Source organism: Euprymna scolopes, chromosome 45 (assembly GCF_053919585.1).
Source record: "Euprymna scolopes isolate OS-2025 chromosome 45, ASM5391958v1, whole genome shotgun sequence".
In the NCBI taxonomy this organism is placed as follows: domain Eukaryota; kingdom Metazoa; phylum Mollusca; class Cephalopoda; order Sepiida; family Sepiolidae; genus Euprymna; species Euprymna scolopes.
Genome location: NC_136526.1, coordinates 35,408,584 through 35,433,495, shown reverse-complemented (window position 1 = coordinate 35,433,495; position 24,912 = coordinate 35,408,584). Strand labels below are relative to the sequence as shown.

At 33.3% G+C, this 24,912-nt stretch overlaps 1 long non-coding RNA gene across 1 annotated transcript; it reads right to left on the bottom strand.

The window, feature by feature from the left end:
- Nucleotides 1-1,370: 1,370 nt before the first annotated feature.
- On the bottom strand, nt 1,371-24,490 carry LOC145269419 (uncharacterized). Its single transcript, XR_013865047.1, has 2 exons — nt 24,247-24,490; nt 1,371-5,779 (listed from the first exon to the last, which is right to left on the bottom strand). It is a non-coding gene; the product is annotated as an uncharacterized LOC145269419 (long non-coding RNA).
- Nucleotides 24,491-24,912: the final 422 nt, after the last annotated feature.

The following is a 24,912-nucleotide window of genomic DNA, read 5'->3' as shown; positions in this document are numbered from 1 at the left end:
CTACTGAATAATATCAGCTGACTTAATTAAATTTCCCTCTCGTACGCAGCCATTCACGCACCATAAAAAAAAATGACCAACACATTTCTTATTCCCACCCCACTCTTGTGACTGTTATTCCATCTCTCTCCCTATTTATTTCTCGTCTTACTCTCTCTCTTCCCGTCTTAACATAAATCTGGTAACCAACCCTTAAAAATTGAATTTCACTAAAAAAGACAAAGCTGACCTATATTAAAAAATATTTATGCTTCACCAACTTAAAAAAAAATTGATTATTAAAAGAGAAATAAGAATTTATAAATTTCTACTGTTTATTTATAATGTATACAGTAATCAGGAAGAGAATGCTATGGATATGTAAAACAAAGCCGCCATGAAGCATAACATTCTATAAGTTTCTTTTACGTCAAGATAGTTATTTTGTTGGAGGTGTATTATCTAAATGGTGCACCTCAATCAGTTTTACCAACTCCATTATGATCGTCAATCTTCATGAAAAAGTTTCTGTTCGCATGTAAAACAAGTTTAAAACATTGTCCAGTCAAAATCCATGATACTCGCAGTAGGATAAATACCAATATTGGCTGATGACTGTCGTGATTGCCTTTGTATTTCATGAGTGAACTCTATAAAAATATTCATTTACTTGTTTCTTAAAATAAACTTTCTAACAATACTATACTATTTAGAATATATAGTCAGGTTTTTTTTCTAGTGAAAAGTATCATCATGCCAGGTTGCCCTAACAAACCCATGTATAGAAAGTCCTTAGACACTTGAGGATGTCTAGTAGACATTCAAACGTGTGTGCATTTCATGTCTATACTGCAAATCATTTGTTTCTTCTGAATGAACTAGTTAATTATTTTAATTTTTTTTCTTGCAGTATTCACCGAATTTCAATTTCATTTGTTCTGGTTTGGGAGTGTGTGTGTGTGTGTGTTGCACCATAAGTTACTTTTTCTGAGCCCGTTTGTAGTCGATGGTTTAAAAAGCTTATTTTTATTGGTATTTATTTGGTTCCCCACGAAAGCAAAATGTGACACAAGGTCGTTTTTAATGTGGGGTTAAACAAGCTCCCCCCCAAAAAAAAGGAAAAAGGGGCACTCTGGTTGAGACCAAATGTAACAATTGTCTCAGTATAGAGGGTTTCCCCTCCAACGTACCGAGACAAATTATCTTAATAATAACATCTGCAGAACAGATATTACACTGTGATTTGAAAATTTGGCCAGGATTTACTTATAAGAATTAATCTGATCTCACGATGTCTATACAAACCCATACAGAGATAAATAAATCATTAATGTGTGTTGTCTAATACTTATTAAAACATTTTTTTTAGATTCTGTGGTCTTTTCAAAGTATCAAAATTGATTTATGTTTGGCATCGATATTTGATAGTCCATTTAAGAGTCTTTGTGACCTGCCAAACAAAGAATGTGTTTCTGAATTTTTGAGATGAGGATTCGTTATTCATATTATTATTCATTTTACTTCTGTTCTCATTTTGAGTGTGATTTTCACGTTTTGGTTGATGTAACCTCCAACCTTCTTCAGGTGTATCTTGTCGAATTCAGGAATGTTTGTTGAACTCGGAAATTTGGACGGTATTTCGAGTGGAACGTTTTATTTACTTCACAAGGGTAGCATGATCTTGTTCCATCAGGCATGACAAGATAGAGGTCCTAAGTAATTTGCAATTGTATTTTTTGGGCGCCCACACTGAGGATTGAACCTTCAAGAGAATATCACTTTTACAATTGATTTTTCTAAGTACTCTAATCATTGCTTGCATGTGGGCGACCGAATAAATACAATTGCAAATTAGTTAGGACCTCTATCCAGTCATGGCTGATGGAACAAGAGCACGCTACCCTCCGTGAAGTAAATAAAGCGTTCCGCTTGAAATTCCATCTAAATTCCCAAGTTCAATAGAAACATTACCGCGTTTGACAAGATCCACATGAAGAAGGTTGGAGGTTACATCGACCGAAATCACACTCAAGATGAGAACAGTAGTCCGCTGAATAATAATACAAAAGAGTGCATTGTCATGTGAACTTTAATATGTACATAGTTGTAGGAATTAGATAGCAATAGTGAATTATATATGATTCATTTCCAATGTTCTTTTTTGGTATAGAGAAAGAAAAGATTATAGGTTGGTGTCTAGTATTCATTAAAACTGTCTTTGCTTTTTAGAGATCATGGTCTTTTCTAGGAATGAAACTTTATGTTTAGCATCGAAATTTGATCCTTCATTTAAGAATCTTTGTGACCTGCTAAAGAAAGAGTGTGTTTTCATGTGGCCCTTTTCCAATACCCAATTCTGATTGATTGTCCCAACAGTAGTGTCGAGTACTTGTTCAAACCGTGTCTCTTTTAGACACCAAGTGATCTTTTCTACATATGAAACTTCATGTTTGGCATCAATATTTTATCGTTCAGTTAAGTATCTTCGTGACCTTCCAAACAAAACGTGTACGTTCTCATATGGCATTTTTCTGATTCCTGATTAATAATTCCAACAGTAGTACATATTAAAACTTTCTTTAGAGATCAAGAGGTCTTTTCTAGGAATCTTTATGACCTGCAAAAACAAAGAGTGTGTGTTGTCATGTCTTGTTTAAACCAAACAACCACATCCATCACAGCAATATTCTAGTAAATTTCTCGTGTATATTTTAAATATTGAGTTAGTAAAAAGTTCAAAACATTATTTCCATCTCCCCAATTAACCATAAAGGCAATATGACATGTGTGATCACGTTAGAACCTCACATATTTCCTTATTAGGTGAACCAACTGCTCTGCAATCTCAGAATTTTTTTTTTATAAATCACCGATAATATGACATACCAATGAAAGCTCTGACTTTTCTCACAGTGGTTGGAGTCAAGATTTTTATCGATTTGACTTTGTCCAGGCTTGGCTATATATCTCTTTCACTTATTTTGAAACCCAGATAATGTACTTCTAAAATCTTACACTGCGTAGCTTTCAAGTTGTACTCTTTTGGTTTTACGGGATTCCAGGACAAGAACTCATCTGGTCTGACTGTATACAGGTCTGTGTTGTTACTTGAGATAACATTCCTTATAAAAGCATTTAAGCCAGTGTGCATTTTCATGTCTTACCAATACATTTTAGAAATCAAATAGTCTTTTTTAGGAATAAAACTTTATATTTAGCACTGATATTTGATCAGTGGTATCTATTAAAGCTGGAACTTATTTTTTTACAGATCAAGTGGGCTTTTCTAGGAATTTTTGTTACCTGCCAAACAAAGAGTGTGTGTTGTCATGTGTCCTGTTAAATGCGAACTGCGTGAAAATACTGCCTTACACACTTCACATGAATAACGTTTCTTTCCAATATGTGTCCGCATGTGGCCGACGAGATGTTGTTTCTGTGAAAAACATGACCCACACACAGCACAAGAGTATGGCTTCTCACCACTGTGTGTTTTCATGTGTCGTTTAAACGATGAACTGACCGAGAACGAACATCCGCACACGTCGCAGCAATATGGTTTCTCTCCGGTGTGTCTTCGCATGTGAAAAGTCAAATGCGCCTTCTGTGCAAACGTTGACTTGCACACATCACAACAAAACGGTCTTTCACGCGTGTGGGTGCGCATATGGCACCGTAGGTTTACTGTTTGTGAGAACGACACCCCACACACTTCACATGAATAAGGTTTCTCCCCAGTGTGGACGCGCTCGTGTTTTTTAAATGTCGAAATGTCAGCAAACGATGACTCGCACACCTGACAGCTGTATGGTTTCTCCCCTGTATGCGTCCTCACATGAACCCTCAGATGCGACTGCTGTGAAAATGATGATCCGCACACTTCACAAATGTGTGTCTTCTTTTTAAATGTGTGCGTCTTCTTCTTAAGTGTGTGCCCCTGCAAGTGTAATTTCAAAGCTGCATGGTCAGGAAATACTGACTCACAAACCTGACAGCAATATGGTTTCACATCAGTTTGTGCCTCTGTACATGTTGATGTAGATATATTGCATGTTGATGTAGATATATTGCATGTACATGAAAATTCACAAACTTTACAAGATTTGGTGTCGCTGTTTACCGGTTTTTCCAAGTTCATTTTTTCTAAATTGCCTTTTTCCATTTTTTAATATTTTGTTAATTAAACTATACCTTAATCTTAATTTTTAAATAAAAATAAAATAATTATTTATCCCCAATATATTTTGCTTTCAACTAGTTTCTTTCAGTTTATTACGATTATTAGACTAGAGAAATATTAGTAAATTGCCTTTTTTCACTTTTATATTTTGTTAATGAAACTATACCTTAATTAAGTATAAGTTATGTTTTAAATCTTTACTTTCAACTAGAATTTTTATTCGTTTATTACAATTTATTACATTAAGTACTATTAAATCTTAGCTCCTATATAATCCAAGTTCTAAAAAGTTTATAATTACAAAAGAAAATTCATTTATATAAGGAGAGGAGAAGAAAAAAAAACCTTAACTAAAATTGTTAAATAGAAAGAGACTTAGCCGATTTCTCCAAAGTTATAAATTATAAAAGAGTATTTGACTATATGAAAAGATAAAACCTTAACTACAATTTTGTAAATAGAAAACGAGGATCATCAGCTGCTTACCATGTAGTAGAATATTTTATTACAAATTATTGTCAATTGATACATGTACATGAAAATTCATGCACTCCACCAGATTTGGTGTCAGTTTTTCCATGTTTTTCGAAGTTCATTTTTTTTAACTTGCCTTTTTTTATTTTTTTCTATTTTGTTACTTAATTGTCAAATAAATAAATAAAAAGATAATTATCTATCCACAAAAAAACTGCTTTCAACTAAAATTTCCATCATCAGTTTATTACAATTATACTTGAGTAGCATTAACTATTGCCATATATATATATATATATATATATATATATATATATATATATTATCACTGTCTATTTTTAGACCTCATTTTATCACCTCCTATTCTTATTTTTAGATGCCATCTTTTAAGTTACTCCGTTATTTTATCCCAATTCAATTATCTCTAATTTTTAAAAACTCCCTTCGTAATCTCGTTTCATTTTATTTACTTAATTTATTAGTTATATTTGCAGATACAATCTTTTAAATCTCTACAATATTTTAACTTTTAGATGTAATCCACTACGCTAGTTTACTCTAATTATTTTCTCTCATAAAATGTATATATGTATATAGACATCTAATTTACATAAGGAAAACACGCTGCTCTCTCCATCATTATATATAGCCCCAAATCTTCTGACTCTCTCGTCAATGACCATCCCTCTTGGAAAAGCTTGCATAAATTGGGCAAAATGTTGAGTATTCAGGTCCTTACACCTCAATTTTATTTCATATATATATTAGAACATATTATTTCAAATTATCTTTGGCAATTGATCTCGAGAAAATAAAAAGAAAATGCCGAGTCGTATCTCTTCCCCTTGTTTGTTTCCTTGTGACTGTCTCAGACACGACGTTGAAGATTACCGACTATGTTACAAATGTTAAAATGTAACAACACCGTTGAAGATACCGACTATGTTACAAATGTTAAAACGTAACAACACCATCGAAGATTACCGACTATGTTACAAGTGTTAAAATGTAACAACACCACTGAAGATTACCGACTATGTTACAAGTCAGATTTAATGTTCATTTTCTTTTTGAATATTTAACATTGGATGAAGAATTTTGTATAATTAATTAGAGTCATTGCTTCTTGTTCACCTCAAATGATACCTAGGAAGAAAATAAAAATTGAGTTAATTTTCCACAAAAAAACTTTTCAAACATTTATTATAAATCATTCAATATCAATGTATTGACACTGTTGATAGAATTAAAAAAAAAAATTTTCATTGATTTTTTATCATATATAAATATGTGTATTTATTCTTTCGCAAACTGTTATCCATATCTTAATAGTTGTTGGTGTTTCACCACTTTTTTTTACAATGAAGTCACCACTTATCAAGGCTAGGAGGCGACTCAATGATAAGAGTTAATGGGTATACATTAGTTATGAGATCATGGCGTAGTAATTATAAGCAGTGGAGATTTTGTAAATTGGATTACTTAGAGGGACGATTCATCAAGAACTTGTTTATGTTAGACTTGAAGACAATCAAATATTGTTTTGTTTCGACTAACTCATCCTCTGACCTTCTTCAGTGGCGCTGTTGATAGAGACATTTATTCTTTATGATTCCACATGAGCATTGTCTGAAGATAGCAATTTTACTTTTACACAAGCAGGCCAGAGAACAACTATGAAAGACAGTAATTACCAGGAATACAATTACAAGACTCAGCATTCCTATCATTTCATAGTTAATCATGTAAAGAAGGCCATAGGATGAGTTGGCTGAAACGTGGTGAAGCAACAGCTATAAAAAATGAGGATAATAGTCTGCAAAAGAATACCCAAATTATGAAACCTCATCTCAAAGAATTGCAGGAACAAAAAATATGACACAAACATATTTCTCCTTTCTTTATACATTAAATATTACCTGAGAATATAAATAGAAAGATACAATAGTACATTCATTTAATTCAATCTAAAATTACATGTTTACAAAACTATGTCAATTAATCTGTAATTGTAAATGAAAGTAAATTTATTTTTATTATTGAAGGAAATACATCCATGATAATATAAACATTTCATTCTATTCTCCTTTGACAATATTATTTCATCACATTTTTGTCAATGCTTACACATTATTGATTGATCAGTAGTTAACTTATGAGATTATGGTATTATGTTCAACCATGGATTTATGTTTTATATTAAATCTTGCAGTACAGGAAACAAAACGAAAAAGTGGTAAAATACAAATATATACAAAAAAATGTAAACCAAGGCACAATAAGTTACTCATCTACCAATATGGTTAAGTATTTTTACTGTTAACTTATTTTTAAGCATTTCTTTACTCTGAAAACAAGTAGTCCAGGGTTTTAAGTTAGAACAAAAATAAAAATATCTGACATTAGACGGTCACCTGGCCAGTTATGTAGATATTTATTCTGTGGATTTCTACCAGTATTTCGTTTCATTTTTGATTTTGAGCGATTATTGAGACTAGCCATGTGAATAGATGAATAACTTCTATTATTTGTGGAAACATTAAGTACCCCTTTAACTTTTTTTTTACAAAAGCATCACCACTTATCAAGGTCAAGAGGCTACTCGAAGATAAGGGTTAAAGAGTGTACAGTAGAAATTGGACAATATAGTAATCGTTAGTAATGGAAATTCAGTAAATTTGTTAACAAGTGAAACGGCTCATCAAGAACTTGTTTATGTTAGACTTGAAGACAACTATATTATAGTCAGCTGGAAAGCAGGAAAACGGAAGACAATTCCACAGGCGTGCAGTTCTAATAAAAAAGCTTTGTTCATGGAATCTACGTTTAGGTTTAGGCACAGATAACGAGTGGGGGTCATTATTAATAGTGTTTTCAGCTAGACGAGTGTTTCTTGTGAAAGTTTGGTGAAGGGGGACCATAGACTGAAGCTCAGTCGAACACTTTCCATGAAAATAACGATACATCAGAGACAAACTCGCAACATCTTTTCTGTGAGAAAGAGGTTGCAGCGAAGAGAAAAGGATATCTCCTATGAGACTACAAAGTCTATATTGAACTCTATCAAGGCAGGACAAGTCCTTTCTAGCAGCTCCTGGCCAATCCTTGAACTTATCTGGCTCTTATATAGATAGAGAATTGAATCAGCAGTAAGATATCTACTGGATCGATAGAAGGATCCCACCGTTTTTCCAGCAGCCTTGGCAGCAGATTTGATGTACCTGTTCCATTTCAGATTAGGAGCAAAGGTCAAGCCCAGAAGCTTGTCAAAACTTGAAGTCTCCTCAAGACGAGAGCCATTCATTTCAACTGATGCCAGTTTGGGATCAGAATGTTGATGATGTGAAGAGAGAAGCTTGGTTTTAGATGCATTAAAAGTAACCAGCCACTCCTTTCCCCATTGTACCACATGCTCAAGGTCAGAGGAGAGAGAATCGGAGAGAACTTGGTCATTTACTGACTTAGATGTGCTACCATAGATGGTAGTGTCATCAGCATAAATGTCTACAAATGATGTTAGGATGTGATTTGGAAGATCATTAATGTAGATCAGGAAAAGAGTTGGGCCCAGGATGGACCCCTGAGGGACACCGGCATTAATACTGTGAGCTTCTGATTTTTGCCCCTCAACTACTACCTGTCAGAAAGAAATGATTTAATAATTGAGAAGACATTTCCAGCTATACCATAGCTAGAGATCTTGTGAAGTAAACCTTCATGCTATACCCTATCAAAGGCCTTAGATATATCAAGAGCAATTGCCCTAGAAAGGTTGCCTCCATCGAGAGATTCACTAATCCTGAGATATAACTGTAAGCACATCTGCTGTAGATCTAGCAGAACGGAAACCATATTGTGTGTCACTAAGAAGGTTATTTTTGTTGAGATGGTTGATTACTTTTCTATTTAATACAGATTCCAGCAACTTACTCATGATGCACAGAAGACTTATTGGCCTGTACTGAGAGGGGGGATGAGCGATCACCAGAATTCTTAAATACAGGGCATACTGATGAGATTTTCCAGGGTGATGGGAAGCAATTCTCCTTAAGACAATGTTTAAACAGTTTTGTAAGTATGGGCGCTAGTTCTGGTTGAAGTTTTTTGAGTACTATAATTGGAATACTGTCAGGGCCGGTTGCTATACTGGAATCAAGATTTTTGATTAGCTTGGCAACATCACGTACAGATATTTGTATATCACATAGTGTGTTTTTTGATACAGGAGGAAATATTGGAGGTTGGCGGCCTTGGTCACAAAGGGTAGAATTAGCTGCAAAGTTCTTGGCAAAGAGTTTGGCTTTGTCTGATGCTGACAAGATTACCTCAGGTCCACTGATGATAGTTGGGATAGAGCACACGCTTCTCTTCAGGATTCTGTTTGCTATTTGCCAAAACTGGTCGGAACCAAGCCACTGCTCAGCTATTTTTGACTTGACGGATTGAGCATACAACTCTCTTGCATTCTTTATTACTTTCTTACAATAGTTGCTGGCAGTCCTGAAAGCAGCTTTAGTTTCCATACATCTATTACGATGGAAGCATGATTTCTGTGCACAATCTTATGAAATATATAAAGGGAGAGATATAATTAAATAGATAGATAGAGAGAGAGAGCAAGAGAAAGAGTGAGAGAGACAGGTTGACAGATATATATTTCAACATACAAGTGCGATAATAATTTTCCAGATAATTCTTGTTATAGTTTTAAATTTCCTTTGTCTTCCTGCCCCTTTAGCAAAGGCCAAAGAAAACGAGATGGTACTGAGCTTATATCAATGATGCGGGCAGATCAATCTAAGTACATTTAAGAAACATTCTTGAGAATACCAATGTGTACTCTACTGAATTAAGTTACTACGATATTGTCCCATTGATTACTGTACATGCAATAACTCTTATCCTCAAGTGGCCTCCGGGCCTTAATAAGTGGTGACTTCGATGTAAATAAATAAAATTTGGGAAACTTCCTGCCATAACAGTGAGACAACACAATCCCCCTGTCCCATTTGCTCCATCTGCACAAAACAAAACAATTCTTGGTGACATTTCATCCTCACTGATCCCTACTTTTGAAAGAGTAGATTTAGTAGCATGACTATGTTAAATGGCAATACCTTTTACAATTTTATTTTCTTCTTTGCAAGATTGCTCGGTTTTGTAAAGAAAGCCGACATCAGCTTTAGTATTTTCTTTGTTGTCATGTTTCTTTTGAGATTAAATCTTTGCAATTGTTTGGTTGGTTGTTTGGTTGTTTTTGTTTAACAGCATATCAACCCTTTTCAGGTTATTTAATGCCGAATCCAAAGATTTTGGAGAAAATTTTTTTTAATAGAATAGATTTGTTGTTTTCAAGTCAGTTTCTATTCAACCCATAGTTGGGATCCTAACAGGTACTACCACTTCGGGTCAGCTTGGAGCTGGGAGTAATGGCAATTAAAGGGTGGCTCCACACTCCCCAAATCCCAAAAGCTGGGGCCTTACTACTGGATATAGTTTAAGGTTGCGATTGTTTGGATGAATGAAACATGAAACTGAGATCAAAACTCAAAGTTTTCATTTTTTAAGTTTTCTGATTATATTTATTGAGTATAACTAAAATAAAAAATTTAAAAACTCATAGAATTTAATTTAATTTTGTAAATCAGTCTCACAACATTACAAAACAAAAAATAAAACAGCACACGTCATATGATGTAGTGCAAATGTCACATGTCACCATATTGTAAACTATGAGTGAATATTTTGTCAAATATTCTTTCAAACGTAAAAGTCTCCTCAGAAGATAAGAAATGCCTCACATCATAAATATATATATATAATAATAAATAAAAAAAAACATTATGCAAACAAGGAACTGACCTGTCCCAGATCTGAGTGAAGCCATGGCTTTAAAAAAAAAATGACTCTATACATAGAAGATGAAGAAATAACTAATGAAACAAAACAACCAAATGTCATGATATAAGGATGAAGGATATAAGTTAACTAAATGCTACTTGCCTTACAAATCAACAAAAGAAGTCACCCAATCCTCTATAGAATTTCTTTGAAGCTTAGAATGAATGTCAATTTTAGGATCAACAGAGTTCATCTTATGCCAAATGAATCATTATACTTCATGTCCTTTTGTGTTTGGTCCAAATTTTATAACTCGCTTCAAGAAATCGGGACCAAACACAAAAGGACACCATGCAGAAACTCACCACAGTTTGTATAACATATATGAAGGGCTTGTCTGAAAAACGTCAACGAATATGAAATCCATATGACATCAGGATAGTATTCAGGAGTGATTCAACTCTCCGGAGAGTCAAGCCCCCTACAGAAAACAATCATGATTAAGAACTGTGTTTATGAAATCCCATGTAAATGTGGAAAACTATACAGAGGTGAAACGTGTCGTCCGTTGAAAGTATGGTTAGAAAAACATCGAAAAGCTGTAGTACATGGAGAGACTGAAAAGTCAGATATAGCTGACCATATCTAGAAAGAAAAGGGAAACCATCTACCACAACATTAGCCTAAAAATGTGACTTCACAGATGAGCAGGAAAATATTATTTTCCACAATATGATACTTAATGGAACAAGCTCTATAGTAAATCAAAAGGCTACAGTATGAAAGAAAGCCATAAATACAAAGCCTGTACGACCAAAAATGATGAGCTGTATCAGCACAGAATGCTGAAAACAGAAAGAATGTATAACAGTAACCAAAGCAGGAAGTGTGGGAACTCTGATACAAGCCACAAAGACAAATCCAAGTGGTAAATGCTCTTCATTTGGATAAAGTTCTGCAGAAGCACAAAATCAAGGGAGCACTTAAAACACACACACACACACACACAAGTCTCATGACCAATGGAACCAGTCCTCAAGAAAAACTAAACACATGAGACAAAAGAAAAACATTGACCACATCGATACTGGAAGTAATGAAGCTGATTACCCAGAGCAGTTCCACACTTTAACTATCAGTGCTAAATGCATGAATAGTATAACTATGAAAGAAACACAACACTGAATATCAAACCATCTCAAGTAAAATGCAGAAGGCACCACATTCTCCACATTTAAAATTGATTCTCAGGCATCTGACAAGACAATCCCACTGAGAACTTTCCAACATATGTATCACTAACAGTCCTCTCGATTCTGTGACACTGTCCACACCTGAAACTCACTTCATATGAAGGCGACCAGTTTAAATGTCTTTAAACCATCAGCTTTCCACGTTTGTATAAAATAGACAAATACAGCATTTTATTTGTAGAAGTTCCAGCACCCACCGTCATAAGGCTTCTGAAGCTAATAACATGTAGACAGATTTAAAAAGTGTTTAAATACACCTATTTCTTCTATTAGCCAGGGAGGGGCTATAGATTGTCGAACACAGTACAAAAGTCGAACACAATACAAAAGTATGAATAGACTAGAAACAGACTTGAAATGTCACTTTTGTATGAAAGAGGGAGTAGGGAGATGGTCATTGCCAACTAAATTTTGAGGAGTTCCTATACCCTATTACAGTGGGGAAGGGTGCTTTTGTGGGTTCTAACCCAGATGTGGCAATAGTACTCCTTCTTAGGTCATATTTAACTTTTGAGAGTGATTTTGGCAATGAATCTGATGTAGGATTTCTATTTCAGGTCAGGAGTAAGGGTCAGTCCTAGAAGTTTGTCAAAGCCGAATGTTACATCAAGGCGCGAGCCATTCATTACAATGGGGCAAAGCAGACATCAGACCACCCTTATTTTCATTAATAATGCAGACCATCCTGATGGACCAAAGCAAAATTATATTGATTCTTTTCCCTTGCAGTTGAATAGGACAATCAGCAAACAGTGGAATGTGGAATTCTGATGCTTGAAGCATTTTGACACTGATTAATTTCATTTTTATATTAACTTATAAAAACGTAGACAAATATTATCTTCTTTAATTCTAAATAAATCATTCCCCTTGCTGAATTTTATTTTTAGGTTATTATTCAAAAAATGCTTCATTTTAGCAATTGTTTGTTGCAGACTTAGGTTGGATTTAATAATTTAATAGTTTGATAGGATTGCAATTTACTGGGACAAGAAAGATGCAGAGCCTTTCATCGACCTAAAAGACAAATTGAAGGAGAAAATTAACTATCTCCTTGAAAAAGATGTGTTCCAGAATGTTCAGTAACACAGACTGGTGTTTTTGTTTGGCATACAGCACAAACATAGGTCCCTTCTGAATATGCTTGGGCCCACAGAAACTCAAGATGTCTGTACAAAATACTGACAGTGGAAGAACTAAACCCAGCCATTGCAAAGGCTAGGGTGTTCAATAAATTTGATGTCACGGCGGGATACTGGTTGGTCCATCTAGATAAGGAATTACTTTTGTTGACTACCTGCCATTTGGGTGAGTATGCCGGAAGCATTGCTGTTTGGTCTCAATGTCTCACAATATATCTTCCAAGCAAAAATGTCTCAAATCCCAGAAGGCCTTGATATCTTGGCCAGCATAGAAAACAATGTTGCCATATTTGGCCAAAAGAATGAGGGCCATAAAAAAATACTTGTACAACCTCAAGCAGCCAAAACTGGACTTCTATTTAACAGGAAGAAGGGTTTCATAAAGTAGCCCAATATATCTTTTTGGGAAATATATACACCTCTACTGGAACCACTGAATCCATATGATATTCCATCTCAGCCGTGGAAGTTCATCGCATTAGACCTATTCGAAATTTATGGCCATCTATTCCTGCTCATTGCAAACAGGCACTCAAAGCAGCCAGTCCTCAATGAAATGTCAACACCAGTAACCAGCAATACAGTGGCAGATAAACTAAAATATTGTATTTCATTTTATGGTCTTCCAGAGGAAATCATAACAGGGAATGGTCTAGAGCACTTTCAAACTTTATTAATTCCTAAGGGCTCAGGAATATCACAAGCTCACCCCACTACAGCAGAAGCAATGGCTTCATAGAGAAACATATAAGACATATACAAAATGCAAAAAAAAGAGAATTAACATTCAGCTTGCTCTGCTACAGTTTAGGCAACACTAATAAATAGTAAGCTGCCATCACCAGCTGAAATACTTCTTGGAAGACCTGTACCAACCACCTTAACCAGCCAATCAGAACCAGGAAAGAAAGAACACCACAGTTACATGGAAGATCAGCATGCATGAAAACCTATCATGACCATTATAACGGAAATAGAAAATTACTACCATTATTCTCAGGTCAGTGTGTATGAGTAGGTGTATCAGAATTTTTGTAGGAATTTTTGACACCCCTAAGACGAAACTGCGAATAAAATATAAAAATCTCGTAATTTCTCTGTTAAAAGTGGGTTATTTATTTTCTTTATGTATTATACTTCCAAAACAAACTATTAAAGTTGTTTTAAAAGTAATAGAATTTTTTTTTTTTAAACAGTAATGAATTTTCCGAACTCAATATTTTTCAATTTTTAAACTTTAAAAATCTATCAAAATTTTTCTATTGATTCTATTTTTACGATATTTTCAGGGTCAATGTGAAATTTTATGTTCTTTCCAATAAACCGATTATAATATTTTAGACAAACGTTTTTGTTTTTAATTCACCCCTCCCCCATTTTCAATTTCTATTAAAAAGTAAATAATTAATTTACTCACCGAAAAGTAAATAATTAATTTACTCACAAATTGAAGAGAAAAGGTCAATAAATAATATATTCAAATTTAAAACAAAAAAAAAACGTAGTGTTTTTTTTAGAATTTTACCTGTAAAGTTTGAAGTTTAAAACCTCTTTTTTTAAACCACATTATTTGTTTTTTCTTAATGAAACCTTGGTCCTTGCTCCTTTAATTGAACAAAAAATTAGGGCTTGAATTACATTTTTCGAGGAGTTATAAGCTTGGAAAGACAGGGGGCGAATAATTCACGCCTCCAATTTTGAAATGTCTATTAAAAAGTAAATAATTAATTTATGTACCAAAGTCTCATATATCACAAATTGAAGAGAAAAAACTAATAAATAATATATTCAAATTTAAAACAAAAAAAGAACTGTTTTTTTAGAAATTTACCTGTAAAGTCCGAAGTTTAAAACCTTTTTTTTTTAAACCACGTTGTTTTTTTTTGTTTTTGTTTTTTTTTTAAATGAAACCTTGGTCTTTGCTCATTTAATTGAAAAAAATTAGGGCTTGAATCACATTTTTCGAGGAGTTATAAGCTTCGAAAGATGGGGTGGAATTATTCACTATTTTCACAAAATTTCTGACACACCTAGTGTATGGGTACTAAATAAACTTGACAACACATAGCACCCTGAAATCATGATGAAGAGCCTAGAAGCTACATAGTAGATTCGCCCAATGGAAATAGACTGTGTTGCGATTACACGCTTTTGTGTGCCAAACCAATTCCAATGACAAGGCTCACCTTCATATGCTTGAATTTTACACTATACACAAGACGATAAGACCAAGAGAAATTGATGTTTGAGAAAAAATCATTAAAGTAAACATCACCATAACTCCACTAGACAAAAACAAATACGGCCAACTCCTAAATCGGGCAGAATTATAAGAGCATCTTCATGATATAAAGACTGATTTTATCATATAGATCAAAACACCATCGTATGCTATGAATCCATGACAAAGCAAACAATAAATATACACATACAACTAAACAGGGAAGGGAGTTATAGCACCCCAGATACTATTTGCCTTGGACTGTCTGAGACTAGATGTAACCTTTACCGGCCTAGCATGTTCTGAATAAAGTTTCTATCACGCTCGCTCTATATAAACAAGTATTACTTCAAAGATTATGTGGTAATGCATGGTTTGTAGATGAAAATATTTTTTCTGGTTTAAAAGGCAGAATAAAACAAGCATAGCCGAATGACAAAAGAAAAACGAAATTGTTAGATGAAAAAGAAACAAGTAGCAGACCAACACTAACTGTAAATGAGACAATTACATAAAGAACAATTAATACTAGAAATGAATGATTCTTCTTTACTTTTTTTTGTAGTGAGTAATAGTCTCATAAAATATACAAATGAAGACAATGTCATATGAAACATTAAACAAGTTTAAAAAAAATTAAATACTTAAACAGAATAGGAGGCATGCTCTTTTGTGCATGGTATTTTCAAGTTAAATTCCATGTTTTGTTTATTAAATGGCATCATGTTGAAATAACGTGATATATAGAAAGCCATTCTTAATATGGGGAGGGAAGGGTGTTTTGTAACTTATCTGAACGTTTTCCTAACAATAAACTAAGAATGAGTTTATAAATTAGGTACGGACAAGAATGGCCGAATAAAGATAGGGAGACATAGTTTTGAAAACCAGTTTATCATAATTTTTTGTAGGTTTCCAACTAGCTTTTTAATTGTACTTGAAAGATTAAAGACAAAAGTTAATTTCCAAAAGGAAAAAATATTTGCACACGTGAATAAAAAAGTTATAACAAAAAATGTTTTCACAGCGATCCGGCGAGCTAAGAAATTCAGCTAAATTTTGAAGTTAAATAAATTCATTGTAAAAATTCTTTGAAAGATAAATATTAGTTTTCTGAGTCTATTTCAAAGATAATTAGTAAAGTCTTAAGATATTGAATTAAATTAAAAAAATACCTTGTTTGTACAAAAAATAGTTCAATTAGCGCCCAAAAGCGAGAGACTCTCCCTTCGACTCAACGGGGGAGGGGGTGTGGGGGGCAGTCCACCCCAGGCAGCATTTTGAGAGGGTAAAAAATAAATAAAAATAAATGAAAGATAACAAAAAATCTGAAATTTTATGCAGAAAAAGGTAAAAAATCTGGACTTTTAGAGAAATCGGAATCAGAAAAATGTGTCTCTATTTTATGAGCGGCACACGTCAGGGGCAGCATTTTGACAGGCTTAAAATAGAAAATAGAAAAAATAAATAAAAACTAACAAAAAAATCGGAATTTATTTACCGAAAATGTAAAAAAATCTTAACTTTTGGAGGTATCGGAATCAGAAAAATGTGTCCCTATTTTATGAGCAGCCCATGTCAGGGGGCGGCATTTTGGGAGGCTAAAAATAGAAAAATAAATAAAAATAAATAAAGCTAACAAAATATCTTAAATTTTATACTGAAAATTTTATACCGAAAATCGGAATTTTTGGAGGTATTGGAATCAGAAAAATGTGTCCATATTTTACTAGCAGCCCATGTCAGGGGTGGCATTTTGTGAGGATAAAAACAGAAAATAGAAAAGATAAGCAAAAATAAATAGAAGCTAAAAAAAATTTGAATTTTTTTTACCAAAAATGTTTTAAAAGATCGAAACTTTTGGAGGTATCGGAATCGGAAAAATGTGTCTTCATTTTACAAGCAGCACATGTCATGGGCAGCATTTTGAAAGGGTAAAAATAGAAAACAGAAAAATAAATAAAAGCTGACAAAAAATTTGAAATTTTATACTGAAAAGGTTGAAAAAAAATCGGAACTTTTGGAGGTATCGAATTCAGAAAAACGTGTCCCTATTTTACGAGCGGCATATATCAGGGCGACATTTTGAGAGAGTAAAAATAGAAAAGATGAATAAAAGTTAACAAAAAGTCTGATATTTTATACCAAAAATGTTGTAAGAAATTGGAACTTTTGGAGGTATCAGAATCGAAAAATGTGTCCATAATTTACGATTCCAAAACTGATTGTTTGAAATTTTTAATTTAATTTTTATTTATTGTTTTTAAATCATCACTAAAACTAAAATGATAATAACATCAAAATACGATGTAAATTTATTTTTGTAAAACAAAGTTTTAAAAAAGTTTGCATAAATTCTCGAGGTAACCTTTCAAAGAAAGCAATTGATTTACATGTTCCAAAAAATGCTGAAACATTAAACAAAACATTTTTGTCAAGCAAAATACTTTCAAACATCACTGATAATTAAATGATACAACGGAAAATTAGCAACAGGAAATTACGTAATTTTGGAATTGTAGAAACATTAAGCAAGTACGGAATAAAAGTCCACTGTAAACAGATTTTATGATCGTCATATCAGGGGATATAATTTTAAATGGGAACTAAGCCGCACACCTCCAATATTATTTAAGTGGTTGTCTATTCGATAGTTTAACTACTGCTAAATTTCTGTCAAATTTCAAACACTCAGAGAGTAAGTGATTTTTTCAAACTATTAACAAAATTTTATAATTACTGACATATTTATGATTAAACCGAAGTTTATTATGATGAATTAATTCTGGTAATAGGATTGTAATTATTTTGGGGGGTGCTTTACAATACAGAGAGATTCGAAAAAGTAGTAAAAAAATCAAATATACAACAAATAAATGTTCCCCTTGGCTATAAAAGTTACTTTGCAACCTACCTGAATCATTTATATGTGTTTAAAAGTAGTTTTAAAAAGTTTTAAAGTAGTTTTAAACGCTCTTACTTTCACTTTAAATATTAACTTTTTAAGAGTCGTAAAAATTAATAAAGGTGAAACATTTCCCCGTCTTCATCTGCAGGAGTTAGGAGTGAAGAGCTTCGTTTTCAGATTTGTTTTCGCGCACATGTTTGAAAACTGAACCGCTCAAAAATATAAAATGAAATACTCAACAGAGTGGTCAAAAACATATATAACATTTAAAATAGAAAATAAAATGAAAGACTCTTTCGCCATAAGTTTCTGGTTTTGGGGGAGGTAGTAGTGAGGATCTCTATCTCTCTCCTTCTCTCTCTCTTTCTATGTATATATATATATATATATATATATATATATATATACTAGCAAAAGTACCCGTCGTTGACTGGGTTCAAAAACAGCCTACGGAAAATGGACTCTGATTTATGAAAGTATGATAGGTTATGAAAAGGAAGGGTTGTAAAGAGATAGCTTTGAATTTGAGGGTATCAAAGCCAAAGCAAAATATGATGGAAGTAAAAATAAAATAGATAAACCCCATAATTTATTATACCATACCTGTTAACACTGAAACACTTATCACGATACTCTATAGATCTATATTAAAAAACCTTGTTAAACTTTGTGACATATTTCCATTCTATGGAGGTTAGATGCGAACGAACACCCCATAATTTTATTATCCCATATTTCTTCAAACTGAAACATAATTAACAAAGTATACTTACGCAGATAGATATGAAAAGTCTTTATTAAAGTTTGTGCCTACTTCCATTCCATGGAGGCCAGGCACGAACGCAGACCCCACAATTTTATTATACCATCCCTATTTAAGTTAAAACATACTTATCAAAGCATTATTATGTACATCTATATCAAAAACACTTGTAAACGATTTTTTTAAATTTTTAAATTTTTTATTTCCATACTTTGTGGACCAGGCTCATACGCAGACTCCACAATTTTAATGAATCATCATTATACCAGATCAAACATATCCATTCCTGTGTCTCGATACATCTTCTATCATATGTGATCAGTTTTCTATAATAGTCAACCATATAGGAGCCTTTTTGTGACCAGATACACACACAAACGTTCAGCTTTATATTATAGATTTAGGGTTAGGTATCTCAGAAAAATAATTTTATGGGAGGGATATCTCACCCTTTGTGGTACTAGTTTAGAACAACACAAAAAGGTGCTTATGCAGAGAAATGCTGTTCTATTTTTAAAAATAGAAAAATTTTTTTCAGAATATTTGCGTTAATTTTCAGAGAGGTACTGCAATGAAGAGAATGAAGGAAAGTGGTGCGGCATTCCATAAAAAGTAAAAAAAAGAATAAAGGCATGATGTTGGAAAAGATGTCTATGGTCGAAACGAAAGTCAAACCACATACTGAAACCGAAGATGAAGTTGATATTACTAACTTTACTTCAGAAGTCGACATTAACATTGTTGATATATGAAAAACTGTCAATGATGATGATGCACCTGAAGTTGAAAAATTTGAAAGGCAATCATGGTGCGAAAACAATTTTACATATGTTGGCTTATAGCCAGTTGAGATTTGTAAAATTTGTGCTATGCTTGTTCAGCAGGGATCTGCCACTGTGCAGCACCTTGATCATGAATTCAAGGACGTAGTCTGACCAGGAAAAAAAACAAAAGGCGACGTCAGAAAGCTAATTAGAAAATGGTTCTATCAGGAATCGTGCAACCGTGAGAACATTTTGAGAACATGGACGGTGTATTCTTCTTCCAGAGAGGCCTTATTTTGCTTCTGCTGCAGACTGTTTTCTAACAGGACCGTCGAGTTTTTCTGCTGATGTGGGTTTTATGAATTGGTGGAAATTAAACCCAAAAGTATATGAACATGAAGCTAGCACATCTCATTCTCAAGCGTTTCTCAACTGGAAGGATCAAGAGATCCGACTTGCTGAAGGTAAGGTAGTTGACAAAGTAGAGCAACATCTTATTGAGAAGAAAACTAAGGAGTGGCAGCAAATTCTAGCTAGATTGCTGGACATCATCAGATTTCTTGCTAAGCAGAATCTGGCACTACGGGGTCATTGGGAAAACATTCATAATGATGAAAAAGATCAAGAAAACAAAGTGAATTTTTTAGAATTGGTAAATTTATTGGCCAAGTCTGACCCTGTGCTCCGTGGACATTTGGTGAAAGTTAACCTGGGAAAGAAAATCGCTACTTCTTATCTGTCACCGGAATTCCAAATGAATTTGTGAACATTTTGGCAAGGCAGGTAAGAAAGAAAATCATCGATCAGATTAAAGAAAGCAAATAATTTTGCATAATTTTTTATAGCACTTCTGATGTAACTGACAAGGACCAGATGAGTGAAGTGTTGTGCTACGTAAAAATTGATGAAAATAAAGTAACAGTGGAGGAGTCGTTTCTCAGCTTCATCCGGACAAAAGGTAAAAGCGCGGTGGACATTTCTCAACTGATTTTCAGAGAACTGGAGAACAAATGGATTCAGATTGGTTACTGTATTGGCCAGCCATTTGACAATAGCAAGCCACTGATCAGATGTGCAGAAACGAATCTTCGAAATCAACCCAAAAGCTGTATTTGTGCCATGCACAAACCATTCATTAAATCTGACTTGTGTACATGCCGCTTCTGTAGTGGTTCACTCTGTTACATTTTTTGGCATATTGGATCGGTTGTTCTCGTTCTTTTCTGCATCTAAACATTGCTGGGACCTCTTGATTCAGTTGAGCTACATATCAAGTGGACTGTGGAAACTAGATGGAGTAGTTGAGCAGATGTTGTAAATGTTGTGGTAAAAACATTGTTGGAAGTCGTCATTGCCCTGGAACAGCTCACGGAAGAAAGAAAAACTGCAACCACAAGATCAGATGCATCTTTAATTCTCAACTCGGTATTGTTGTTTCCGTTTCTTTTATTTTTGAGCCTTTGGAAAACTATTCTCTCAGAAATCAATGATGCCCAGAAGTATCTTCAAAAAAAGGGTCTGGATCTGCAACAAAGTTCTGTCAGGCAGACAGCGTTGCCTTCTTCAGAATAGAGAAAAGATAGTGGACACTGCAATAGATGAGTCAAAAAAACTCTGTTCTGAAATGGGGATAAGCATGGAGCATCGTATATGCAAAAAGAAACGAATGAGTGATGAACGATTGACTGATGCAGCACTGGGGTTTGATATGGAGTTGAGACGGGAAATGCTGTCTCTCATAGAAAGTGTGACTGAAGAAATATCTTGCAGATTTCAACAAGTTCACAATCTTGCAAATAAATACGCTTTTCTTACACCGTCAAATCTTCTTGATGATAATTATGATTGTCAGCTTGGTGAAGTTGACGAAGATATAGAAAAAGATAAATTCTTTGCCGAAAGGAAGAGATTAGAGTATTTTGTGAAAGCTTCAGGAAAAAACAAAATCAATGGAACTTTTGAACTTTATACAGAGATTGTATCTCTAATATTGTGATCTTGCTACACATTTTCCTTACCCAAGCTATGAGCTCATAAAAAAACTACCTTCGATCAAAAATGAGTCAGACACAGCTTACAAACTTGGCAATCCTCTCCATAGAGAGGGAACTTGTCGTTAGAGTGAAACTCGCTCAATATATGTTACCGTGACATAGGCTGACATATATTCAGTGGGTTTTTAACAGTATTTTGCATATTTTTTATTTTTAACTCCTTTTCCCAAACTTACCGTGTCAAAGAGAGAGTCGGGCGCCATTTTAAATTTTCCAATACATCGGTAAACACTGTATGTTTTTTGAGCTGAATAAACATGTTACATTAAATAGACACACTAAAAACTTATCCAATTAGGTAGAAAAGTAACTTATCTTGCCTTTGATAACATTTATTTGTTATAGATTTGTTTTTTGACAACTTTTTCGAATCTATGTGTACAGTAATACGAACCCCATTTATTTGTTATATATTTGTTTTTTGACAACTTTTTCGAATCTATGTGTACAGTAATACAAACCCTCTACTTTTTTTCTAAAAATATAAAGAAATCAATAAATATTTAATATATTTGTAATAAAAACGAAATGATTGAAAGCACCGTATTCTATCCCCCCCCCTCAAATAACAATTAAACAAAAAAAAACATTGTAATATTTTCTATGTAATATTTTTATAATACTAAAACACATTAAAACCATTGAAAAATATTGTATTCTAATTATTAATAAAAAAGTAAATAAAATGAAAAACATTGTATTCTATTGTCCTAATTGATATAAAATATAAAGACATCCATAAATATTTAATAAAGTAATATAGTTTTATCATTCTAATGCACAATTTAATCAAATATTACTTATTTTTGTAAAAAAAAAATATATATATATAAGTAAAAATCAAGTTGCTCGTGCAGTAGTACACTTCCGCGCTATTTTTTAAATTGTATTTCCAAGTTTAATTAAAGTTTTATGATATATTTTTTATTCAATTGTAAGGTTAAAGTATTCGGTGAATAATACATAGCTTACCTGAGTGTAGCTGCCGGAGGTGAGGATGCTCTTCCAATAATGAAGAACAATAGCCTTGTGGTTATTTATACTAATAGAGTAAGTAAATTGTTATAAAAACCTTCCTCCTTTGTGAAGAGTTTTTATTCCTTTATTTTATGTTACTGTGGTTACAAGACCTGAGAAGAAGGTCGCGAAGAAGATTGTATTTTTTTCGCAACCTCACTTCAGCTTAGCTACTCTCAGTTATATGACTTTTTTTTTTCCAACAAGTATAGGGCAAGACTGTAGTTTAGGTGGAAAAATAATCTCGAACCCTTTATCAAATAAAAGAAACTAATTTCCCTAATCACCGGTACGTTACTTATGTCAATAATATATAAACAATAATATAGGTATTTCAGAAGTTGTTTTTGAAAACAACTTAAAGAAGCCCAACTTTTTACTTATTTATTTTAAAACGTTTCACGATCTTTTTTTTCACGATATCTTTTTCTCTCATTTTTTGCTTCTTTATTTTAAACAACATTTTTTTAATTTTAAACAGAACGTTTCACGATATCTTAAGTACCTTTTTTTTTTTTTTTGCACGGTAACAAAAATACATAAGTACCGAACGTTTTATAATTCATAAATTTAAATTTGAAATAGAGAAATAATAAATTGCAAGAGATTACGCGTTTAATATTAATTTGTATCATTTATAACTACTCACGTAATTTAATAATAATCACGTGATTCTTTTAATTAAAAAAAATTGTTTAAACTTAAACTTTTAAAAGTCTGACAATTTATTATTTCTATTTATGTATTGTTTATCATTAAAGTACTAGTGCAGAGAGTGATCCGGACGTAAATAATAACGTTATTATTTAAAAAGCCATTCTTCACATGGGGAGGGGAGGGTGTTTTGTACCTATTTTATACTTCAACCTTACAATTGAATAAAAAAAATCATATCATAAAACTTTAATTAAACTTGGAAATACGATTTAAAAAATAGCGCAAATGATCTCACTCTCTGCACTAGCACCTTCATTAAAAAAGGTATTCATTATGTAAAAAAAAAAAAAAAAAACACGGAACATATAAGACATTTAAATATGAATAGAACTTTTCATACTTGTAACCTACGAAAACCTTTGTTATTTTAATTAAAAGAAATATAAAAAGAAGTTTTTTGTAAGTTGTTTTCAAAAACAACTTCTGAAATACCTATATTATTGTTTATATATTGTTGGCATAGTAACGTACCGGTGATTAGGGAAATTAGTTTCTTTTATGTGATAAAGGGTTCGAGATTATTTTTCCACCTAAACTACAGTCTTGCCAAGTATAGAATCGGTACAAAACACCCTCCCCTCCCCATGTTAAGAATGGCTTTTTAAATAATAACGTTATTATTTCAGCATGAATCAATAAGTGCACTCACTAGTACCAAAATCACTTTTTCTTTCATGCCAATTTGTTTTACGATCACTCTGGATAAAAATAAAACTTGCCTCAGTCATAAAGGATTTCTCATCCACTGACCGAGAACAGAAAAGGTGAAGTGTAGCAGAAGAACAGATACTACATTGTGATCATGGCCCGATATTCAAAAGATTCTTGAAATAAATGCTAAGAGACTAACGGAATTCTAATCGTATTAAAAGTCATCATAAAAAAAATAATTTCTGAAACTCAATTTGTAAAAATAAAGATTTACACACTTACTAGATAATCCAATAGTTAATCTTTGTTAGTCTCTGGAGTTGCGGAAATATAAGATTAAAGAGGATTAATTGTGATGTTTGCAACCTGGGAAATAACATCGTTTGGGAGAAAGGTAAAATACTTTCTTTCCTTCCTCACTCATTGAAGAGCGTCATTTTATGTGTGGCTCATCTTATTCGATCAGTAAAATATTTAATAAAAAAACAGTAACTTTTTAAAAATTGTAAACTAGAACGAGTTCCAACTCAAAATATGCAGTAAACGGTGGCAGTTAAATATTTGTTCCTGGTGTCATTTATCTCCTCCCCACAGCGGAAGTGGAAATTAAGAACTCAATGCTTTAGAAGAAAAGCACTCTCTGGCCTGTAAAATATTGCTGGCTCGCATCATTCCCCGGAGGGGGTGACACAAGCGATGAGAAATAAACAAACCCCTTCTCCAAGAGAGAAGATAAAGCCTGGGAGTCAACATGGATCAAGCCATCTCAGTAATAGCGTGTTGGCTTTGGTGGTATTTATTTCTCTTCCACCGCGAGAAATATGCTGCTAGGGTCGGAAAGTGAGATTGTAAAGGCATCTACCCCCCCCCCGCCCAGAGGAGGAGCAGCACACTCTGGCCCTTCAAAAGAGGCTTATGAAATCTCATCGGCATTCACCGGAACAAGCG